Here is a 10,742-nt window from a genome sequence, read left to right on the forward strand (position 1 = left end):
AGATACTTAGAGTTACATCTCTGTAAATCAGGGTAGCAGAAGTCTATGGAATCATAGTCTTTTGTCAACAAGAACGGTTTGTTAAACACAAAAAACTATATAAAACAGTCACTAACAAACAGTCTTCTTCACTGCTTGAATTCCCATTTTATCTCATTTTCTTACCAGGAAACAGAACCTGTGTGGAGCTCCATACAGCCCATAGACATTTGGTGGCTGAATAATATACTGTGAGAAAACCTATCATTACAACAGGTACATCATAAAAGCATCATATTCTCTACTGTCTGTATTTAGATGTTTAGTAAATCTAGCTAATTGTTTGGTAAAGAATAAGAAATTCAGCCCCTTCTTGCAACAGGCCAACTTAATAATTGCTAATGATTTCATTGTTTATCTTGGTCTAGAGCAGGAAGTTGTGTACTAAGCAAATATGGCTTTTAGCCTGTTAGAAAGCTAACTGGGGAGTACTTTGTACTTGTCCAAAATGTCTTGATAAGATATAGGACAATCTGTGGAATTGACAGAGTTCAGCCAGATAGATATGTTCCTTCAGGCCGTAATGAATCATGGATCACTGAACTGCTGAGGGGAAGAAAGTGGTCTAAATAATAACAGTAAAAGTTGTTCTGGTCAGTGTGACCATATGCAGATGTACAGCTATGAGGCCAGATGGGAACAGTTAACTGTACTGTAACTGCTTGGGTTCTCATACTGCAGGGCTATAACAATCTTCTGGTAGGTCCCAAACACACTCAACCTCCAGAATTCAACAGGAGTTGACGTTGCTGGGCAAATCACAAGTTTAGGCACTAAATATGCTGGTACCACTATAACTTCAAGGATCTTCATAAAGTGAAAAGCTCTGTTTCTTCTTCCCTGTCCATCCCTGTGAATTTGTATCCGGAGCCCATGGGCCAAGCTCTGAAGCAAACAGAATGTAAACATTTAAAAAAAAAATCAGACAAATGGGATAAATGTTTTCCTTCCAGAAGTAGGGGGTCTGGTATGTGCTAGGGGAGAATGGGCACTGGGGGGCTGGGAAAGGAAAATGGAAGGAATGGGGATCAGTGGCATGTCAGACAAGGTGGAGTCAGTCAAAGCAGAGCTGGAGGTCAGGGCACAGAAATAAGAGGCTGCAGGGCCAGCTTTAGGGCAATTCACCTGATTCCCCTGAATCGGGGCCCGTGCCCCTAAGAGGGCCCCGCGCCCCTAAGGACTCTCCGCCGAAGTGCCGCCGAAGGCACTGGCAGCCAATACAGCTGCCACCGAAGTCCCACCACTGTCTTCGGCGGCGGCTCGATCGCTGCCGCGGCAGAAGGACCCTCTGCTGACATGCCGCTGAAGGCACCGACAGCTAATTGAGCTGCTGCCGAAGTCCCACCGCTGTCTTCAGCGGCAGCTCTTTCAAATCGGGCCCAGCAGTGCCTAAAGCCGGCCCTGAGAGGCTGGGGTCAAGGGAAAGAAAAATGTTCTGGCTGAGAGAAGAGTAGGAAAGAAGCGGGCTAGAAGTTGGCAAAAAAAGTGAAGGGAGGATGAAAGATCTCAAAAAGTTCACATAAGACTTAAGTTTCAGCACAGCCTTAACCTACCCTCTCTTTATTGCACCCACAGTTTTGTGGGCATAATTTCAGTGGAATTACTCACAGTGCATATGGATAAGCACATGCATACGTCTGTGTAGGACTGGGGCCTAAGCAATCAGTTAAAGCAGCCCCTTCATTTTAACTATATGTTTTATGACTAAATGCTCTATTAATTTTGGTAGGTCCCAAGGAGCTGGCCAGATGGAAAATGAGTTGAGCAGCCGTGGTCTTATACTGTAGTTCAGTTTTGGATCAGGTCCTTGGTAGCAAACCTGCTGGTGTTTACAGTGAAATAGGAAGAAGCTCCTTTCATTCTATTATATTTGAACCCAGTCCTCTTGCAGGAATCCAGTTGTTGTCGATGATTTAAATAAGGGTCTGAAGATTTGGGTGTTTATCCAAACTGCGTCGACCCAATTTATAAACCCTTTTGAGGTTCAGCTGCTCTGACTGATACATCAATCAGAAGTTCAGACAGAGAGGGCTTGGCAGGATCAGACCCAAGTGTCTCATTTGAAAGTTGGCTTCATAAACACAATATCAAACCCAATTCTATGTGGTGCAGCATTCTTCACATCGATGCAATGCCAGATTATGCCATTCACTAAGGAACTGAGCTGCACACACTGTTTTACTTAAAATCTCATAAAGCACCATCAAAAATATGGATGATGCTTTATGCTCTGGGAACTTCCAAACGGTGAAATTCACAACCATGTAGAGGGCTAGTACAAGGCATATGCACCACATAAGCTTTCCAAATTGGGGTTAAGTGAGATGTAAGTGGCACATAGTGCTAGCAATCTGAGCATGGATGAATTTCATCTACAGCTTCACCCTACAATGGAAGCTTTGCCATTGACTTCAGTCTACCTCTTGTTCTCCTAGTCCTACCAACATATCTTGGGGATCCTCCTCCTGAGGCCCTAGTAGTGAATCTTCTGTAGACAGCCCCTTCATCCCCCCTGACATTTTTGGGCTTCCTTTTTCCCTTAGTGCCTGCTCGGCCAGTTATTTCTTTCCCCCATTTTCTCCATGGAAATCTTCATTTCCTCCTTTTGCCCCTTGCCTTTGCCTTACTGTCTGGGGTTCTCCTGTTTCCCTGCTTTGAGCCCCTTCTCTGCCTTCTCTGATGGCTCAGTTCTCTTTGGCCATGCACCCTAGATGCCTACTTTCTTCCTAGAGAAGAAGGGGTTCCAGTCCATCTTTAACACCACCAGATGGGACAATCTATCCACAACCCCAACCCCTTTTCATCTGAACTTTCCCCAGACCTCCAGGGGTATCTCAGCCTCTGGGCAGAGTGTTCCCTCCCCATGGATGCACTCCAAACTCAGCCTTTCCCCTGGCCGGATCCAGTATGGCTTTACCACATCTGTCCTTGCCAGTAAACATCCTGATACAGTGTCCACTAGGCTGCTCTCTTATCTCCTCCCCGCCTTCACTGGGGTGGATGGCATTTTTCTCTGCCACACCCCCACAGTCCCAGTCCAGCCACAAAATTCAGCTGTGACGTTGTCTAATTAAAATATAACCATGCGAATCATTATTGCTGCCATGGTTATATAATTGCAACAAATCTTACACAAAATATAAATCATGGCCAGAAAGGGTTAAACGGCTTGCGGGCTCAATGACCCAAAGCCAACCTTTAAAGTTGTGTTTGAAAGTATGCAAATTGTAATGAGGGGCATTCAAATGCTAGATAAGCTCGAACTTTGAAATGCAAACCTATATTGTTAGAAGTGATATTAATTGTGTGTATCTTAAATGCTACCCATGTAAACAAACAGTTCCTCCTGTCATTATAAGTATTGATTCAGAGATCAAAAGGGAATATTAACATTTAGATGAATCTTGGGTGAAATAATGTCATTGTCTATATATCTCTTTGAAGTTTGTGATAGACTGCCTAATGGATAAATTGCCATATGTTAATTTGTGTAACTAATTACCAGTGGTGTTTAGAAACCAGAAGGTTACATCAAAAGCCTATTGTTTACCCAGGACTGTATGGTCAAGTGGCTGCTAGAAAACTATATAAAAGACCTTTGGGTCTTGATTCTGTCATCTCAGATCTGCTTGATGCTTCAATGCAGGGGAAGCTTAAGCCACAAGATTTGGATCCCAGTGCTGACTAGTTCATCCTGAATATGATATTGGACATTGGACGATAACCTATGAACTAAATTCTAAAGGACCTCTTTGCAACTACAAAGCTCACCATCTCTGCTATGTATCTGAACCTCAGGAATTGAACTCATGTCTGTATGTATATTGAGCTTTTAGCCATAATCTCTCTTTTCTTTTTAAATAAATTTTAATTTAGTTAATAAGAATTGGCTGTAATAATAGGAGATATACCTATCTCAGAGCTGGAAGGGACCTTGAAAGGTCATTGAGTCCAGCCCCCTGCCTTCACTAGCAGGACCAAGTATTGATTTTTGCCCCAGATTCCTAAGTGGCCCCCTCAAGGATTGAACTCACAACTCTGGGTTTAGTAGGCCAATGCTCAAACCACTGAGCTATCCCTCCTGTGTAGCATGTATTTGGGTAAGATCTGGAATATTCAATAACCTCGGCGGTAATGTGTTCAATCCTTTGGGATTGGTAGAACCTTTTCTTTTATATGATGAAATAAGATGTTCAGAAAGCTTCTTCATATCTGAGTTGGGTACTTGGATGGAGGTCTGAGGCTAGGTTGTTTTAAGGGAACTGTATTGTTGGTTTTTGGGCAACCAATAAGGTAATAAAGAAGCTGTTTTATGCTGGCTTGCTAAATCTAAGTATTGAATTGTCCACCAGCTTTGGGGTTTGTCTGCCCCATTCTCTGAAGTTCACCCTAACTGAGTAACCCTGTTCACAGCAGCCCTCCCACAGTCCATATGGGGCAGCCTTTTTTTATGTGTCCCAGTCTCCCAACTTAGTAGCAGGTAATTTCTCGCCTCCCTGAAGAAGTTCCTCTGCTTTCCTCCCTTTTCTTTTCTGCAGACTTTACCCCTGCCAATTCTTCAAACTTCTTTCCCAGCTCTGGTCTGTTAAGGGGTCAGCACCACCATGTTGCGTGATGGACACTTGACAAAATTACCCATACTTAGTGACAGACATTGGAGGGGAGGGGTTATGTCATTCAATTTTTTGAAAAATTACCATGCACCTCAAAATTTTTACCACAGACACTTGTGTCCATGTAGGGACACTTTGCTGACCCCTGCAAACCGAAGCACCGCCTTTCGGGAAAAATCTCCTTCCTCAAACTCCTCTGTGAGTTTGACCGCCACCTCCAGAGTTGGTGGGCCGATGCCTCCTGACCTGCACACAAGTGTTCTCGAGGAGGCTTCGTAGAAATTGCTCCAGAATTATGGAGTCCATAATTTCACCCACACACTGCGTATCTGGCTTTAACCAACAGGTAGCCCAATCCATTAATCTTTAAACAAATGCCCTGGGCCGTTCATCTCCAGCTGGTACTTTTCCGTAGCCTGGCCCATCCGGTCTAGTATGGCTGACTTAACATCATACTCTCTGGACTGTTTGTTGCTCAAGGCCATGTAGGCCACTTGTGCCTCCCCGCACGAAATAGGATGCTAACTGGAGGGCCCACATTCCTCTGTCACAGCAGACCCCTAATAGTCTTACCTCATAGATATTGTTAATTTATTAATTGTTGGTTTCCCCAAGTTTATTCGGTGTCCCTTCCCCTCTTCTGCCCCCGCCCCGCACAACTCCCAAGAAAGTTCTGTTTGTTTTAAACCCTGCCCTAGTGCTTGTGAGTGGGAAAATATTGCCTATCTAGAGCATCCAAGGGAAGTAATTTAGTTTCCCAGAGTTCTGGGTGGAGGCTTGAGCTGGCCTCCTATTTTCAGCAGGAACCACTAGATAATTGAACCCGGCCCTTTTTGCTGTTAAGAACACCCAGCAGAAGGGTTACAGTCATGATAACTCTGGAAAATTTGTGATCTCCATATAAATATTAGCTCCAGCTGGTGCTCAGAAGGGCAGAGGTGTGAAAAAATTAAGAATAAAGAGGGGAAAAAATAAGTGAACAGAACTTTTTTTTTTTCACCTCAAAGTTTTGAGTGAAGCTTCAGGATGATTCTCATTTCATCGTCACCTTTACCACAAGAACAAGTGGGCAATGTTAGGAAAATTGTTTTTATGAGAGCTTTGTGTGTGTGCATTAATGATTCTTAATGTGCAAGGATTTGCTAAAAGACTTTAAGTGAATCTATTCTCAAGCCAGCTTGGTGGGATAACATGACACCCCTTTCCCTTTTACACCCCCCAGTTCTGATATAATGGAGGTCATCATCACTGCCAGCAAGTCAGGAAAATAAATCAGAACAAAAATGTAGGGAGTAAATTAAAAAATGTCTCCCTTTCATAATTCCAGGCCACAGAATCTAAAATAAGCACAGAAATAAACCACTAAGGACCAGTCTGATCATTTCTAACAAAGCTATGGTTTTGTGGTGATTTCCAGCTCAGGCCGGGTATCTGCTTACAAGGGGATGGCTCATTTCCTATCATTTAACAGCACTAAGAATGGGAAGGAAATGATCCATGAATAAAGACTTGTGTGCTCTTAGCTCTCTCATATATCCTACCTAGAAGGTAAGATTGTTTGGTTTACTTCCTCGGTATTTCCTACACCTGAATTGTACAGTTCAAGAAGTGTCCTGCCAGTTTCATGTTGTCAAAGGCATTTGGGCAGCCAGGCATGTACCATTAGTAACGTTTGACCAAATAAAGGACACGTTCTCCTGTTAGTGTCTTAGGTAGCACCTTACCATTTATTAGAACAATCGCTACAGTACAGAAGAGAAGAAAATGTGTTGTGGTGGCTTTTGTGATCGGATTCTATTGTTTTTTAGAAAGAATTACAACAACAACAATAATAATAAAAAACAATTTAAAAACAAATTGCTGCTATTTCAAATTGAGGTGCCAAAGGTTAGACACCTAAATTTATATTTCATAATATTAGCATAAACATTAATAGTTTTCAACAGATACTTTATTTGATGCATAGTTTATTCCATGAATGTGTCTATATGTATAGTGTGTATATGATCAGTTCTAGTTAGGCACCTAAATGATGATTTAAGTGCCTAAATAGGGAATTAAGTGTAACCCTTCTGCCAGGTGAAGTCAGCAGCAACTAGTGCCGGGTTCAGTATCTCGGGGTTCCTTTTCACAATACAAAACAGAACCAGCTCAAGCCTCCACCCAGTAATCTGGGAAAATTTAACACCACCTCTGGGAACCTCTAAGAGGCAATACTTCCCCACTTGCCAGCACAGAGTCTGTGTATAACAAAAAGAGAACTTTTATTAAAAGGGAACCAAGCATTAATTTGGGAAAACACCACCACCTTCAACAGCATGTGACCCCACAGTGCATTGGGCAGTGTCCCTTGCCTCAGTTTCCCACCTTGGGAAAGTCCGATAAACAAATGTCCTTTTAACACATCACTCCTCTCTCCTGCTGCTGCACGCCACTCCCAGTTGGCTGTCCTTATGTAGCAAAGGCCCAGAGTTCAGAAGTGCATTCATGGGAGTTCACCTCCCAGCCCCGAGGCAGGAGGTCCTCAGACAACACCTCTGCTGCTTCTGCAACTGGCTCACAGCTACCACTGCCTCTCTGCTGCTGCTGGTCACCGCTGCTTGCTGCTCCTGTGATATTACATTCAGAGGTTCCATCACTTAACCCAGCTCTGGGTGATTTCAGCAAGTAGTGGGGAATCGCACCGCAGGTACAGTCTCTGTGTTGCCTTTCACTGTCCCCACACAAGGTCTAAGGCTTAGCCCAGGCCCTGCTCAGCAGCAGTGTCAGCTCTAGGAAACAAGAACTCTCAGTTGAATCTATTCAGCTCTATCATTAAGTGCTGGAGAAGGGCGGAGCAAATGGTGCCTAGGACTCTTTAGGCACAGTCCACACCACCAGGTAGCAATATCCATTCCCATTCACTCTTATCTTCAATGGTATTTGGCACCTCTGCCCCCAGCTTATCAAGTGAGGTTCAGTTTAGGGTGGCCCCCTCAACCAGGGCATGCTAAGTACTGTTCTGCTTCCCTTTGCTCATTCAAAAAGGATAACATTTGACTACCGTTGCATTCAAATACTAGAGTGATTTGTAACCCCAAATCAGCCAAAATTGATCATTTTGGCAAAGCAGCTGCATCTGTGAGCACCTAGGCAAAGTAGGTGTGTCCAAGCAAACACGGTTGGCTCCTGAAGTCTTTTCCCCCAGCTCATCACTAGAAGTCAGGGGAGAACTCATTCAGACCCTGCTTACATCAGTATTTAACATTAGGCACCCGAGTTTGGGATAGATTGTAGCTCCATTACCTTAGCAGCTGTACAGAGAAGGAATTGTGCTGGCTTCATGTTGCACACAGACCTTGATTCTGCCCACTCCTTGCTTCTTTCCACTCATTCCCCCATCTGCCTGTTCCCAGGGATGGTGGAGGAAATAGTAGCTAACACATACACAGTGGCTGCTTTCTTCTACATGCCTGAACCCACAGTCTGGGGACTCCACACCAGCTGTGGGGACTAGAGTTAGTTCCCCTTATGCCCTTGCATGAATGTGTAGGATGAGGCACAATTATCTCGTGTGAATGTCAGTGCAAATGTCCTTGATTATATACAGTGGAAGGGAGTTGAGATAAAGTTTCATAAAGCTTGTAAATTGTTGGGGGATTCTTTGGGGTGAAAAATGTTATATCAAATAAATGTATTATTCTTACTCTTACTCCAAATCAACCTTATCAGAATAAAATGGGGAGACAAAAACAAAATGTGTTCACTTGAAAATCTGTTTTATCCCTTGGATTTCTAGGATTTTCTTCCCAGTTTGGATACAGTCTGTTATTTTTTCCTGTCTCCCAGCCATTTTGCAGTGTGTCTGGAGGGGAAAGGGTGTAGTCTGGATTCTTCCCTTGCTAGAACCAGTCATCTTCATGGGACCCGAAGACACATGATGAAGCTACAGCATGGACACTGTGCTCACCTTGGTGCCCTGGCACCTCTCTTTTCCATTTAATTGAGTCAAAGTATGGTTTTTATTATTTTCTTTATCTCTTCTAAATCCTTCCATTGAGTGCTTCCAGGCCCACTGCAAGTTTGTTCATTAGTTTACCTGGTCACGGGTGGAGGTCTGTGAACGTAACTTGTTGAGAACCTTCTAACCATCATGTACTATGTTCATAAACAAAGTTCAACAGATGTTCAGTATCCAGCTTGCATGAAATCTGCCAAGGCTGTGAGTATTCGATGTTGAAGTAATAGCGAACTTTCATAAAGCCGGTCACATCATAAACGTCCATTAATTGCTGTTTAAGCTGCTATAAATTGCTCTATTACAGATTCCGAGCAATGTCTTTACTGTCCCTTTGGTGGCACTAAAGCGTCATATTCTGCCTCACAACCTTTTGGCAGAACTAATGTGGGGTTTTGCCATTAAGCCATGTCGTCACTTGCTTTGTACACAAAAGGTGGAGCCACTAATAGCAACATGGGGCAATTTGAGTACCCAGCTGGGCTTTAGGTTAGACTATGTACAGACAAACAGTGGGTTTCAGAGGGAAAACTCCAACAGCTATAGGAGCACTGAGACTTTATAATGATACAGAGAGATCTTATAAAAGTAAAGTAATCAGAGAAAATGGATAAGGGCCTGATTTTGAGAAGTCCTGAGCACAGTTGCCAACTTCCATGTGGTAAATAAGCACCCTGACTTTCACAATAAGCCAAAAATCAAGCTAATCCCATTTCAAAACAAGCCAATCCCTAGGAACTCCAACACTCTATGTGAGTAGATTTCCCCTGGGGTGCGGTCTGGGACTCTGGTGGGCCCGTTGTGCACCCCTGACTCTCTCCATCCCTTGTCCTGGCTTGCCCTTTGCCCCTGCTTGCCGGGAGCCGATTGAAAAAAAGAAGCAACAAGCCAAACAAGCAACAAGCTACAAGCCAAAAACTAGCCAACAAGCAATTCACAAGCCAATTAAGCCAAAAACAAGCCCAATTTCTGCATTTCTTTTCACGGGTTTGGCATGTCTGGTCCTGAGCCCTTGCCTCCCATGGAGTTGTGGGTGCCCAGCACTTCTGAAAATCAGGCATATGGTGTTTAGCTTCTTTTTATTCTCCCTTGTATAAAAGTAATTTCAGATCTGATGCTATCACACATGCTGCTCACTCACTTTGCCTCCCTACTTCACAATCGACCCCAAATGCACAGGGTAGTACTGACCTTTGCAAAGAAAAGACAGACATCCAAGATTTTCTCACTGTTCACCTTACCTTCAGATGCCTTCACCTGCCCACATAGCTTCCAGCTATCATCTCTGTGTCAATGAGGAACACATCTCCATACCTGACTTTCCACCTTCCATCCAGGCCCACCTCTCAGCCCACCTGTGTGACATTTTCTCCTGATTGTCTTGCTATCAACTTAAACTTAAACAGGCCAGAACTGAAATCTTTGACTTCCTTCCCGGGTGACACCAAGAGAAATGGTCACAATTTTCCATTCAACTGTTTTTTAAATTAAAAATGGCCTTTTAATAAAAATGACAGTTTTCTCAGAAAATGTTTGGTTTTTTCAAAAAATTCATTTTTTTTTCAATAAAAACTCCAAAACCTTGATGTTTTTGTTTGGGGTTTTCCCCCTATTTCCCCCTTTTATCCTTCCCTCTTCTCTCTCTTTTCCCTCCCTTTAAAAAAAACTGTTAATGGGGAAAAACTGCAAACCAAATATTTCCCCCCACCCCAAAACATACTTACCATTTTCCAACCAGTTCTATGCACCAACCCCCATTTCCCTGGTGGCAATACTACCATCCCACCTCTCATGCAGGCCTGGAGCTTGGGTGCCACTTACCTGGCTTATAAACTCGTTAGGGCTCTTTTTGTTCTGTGTTTGTACAGCACCTAGCACAATGGGGTCCTTTTCTATGACTAGGGCACCTAGGCACTACAGTGAGACATAAATAATAATCATTATTCATCGTAATTGATGCCTTCTTCTCTCTAGACCTACATATCCACATTGTGTCCATCTTGACTGCTCTTATGGAGATGTTCTCCATAACAACTCTGAGAACCAGCTCTTTCGCTCTCTCCACAGAGCTAAAACTTTCACCAGACCCTCGC

Source organism: Mauremys reevesii, linkage group 5 (genome assembly GCF_016161935.1).
Source record: "Mauremys reevesii isolate NIE-2019 linkage group 5, ASM1616193v1, whole genome shotgun sequence".
Taxonomy (NCBI): Eukaryota; Metazoa; Chordata; order Testudines; family Geoemydidae; genus Mauremys; species Mauremys reevesii.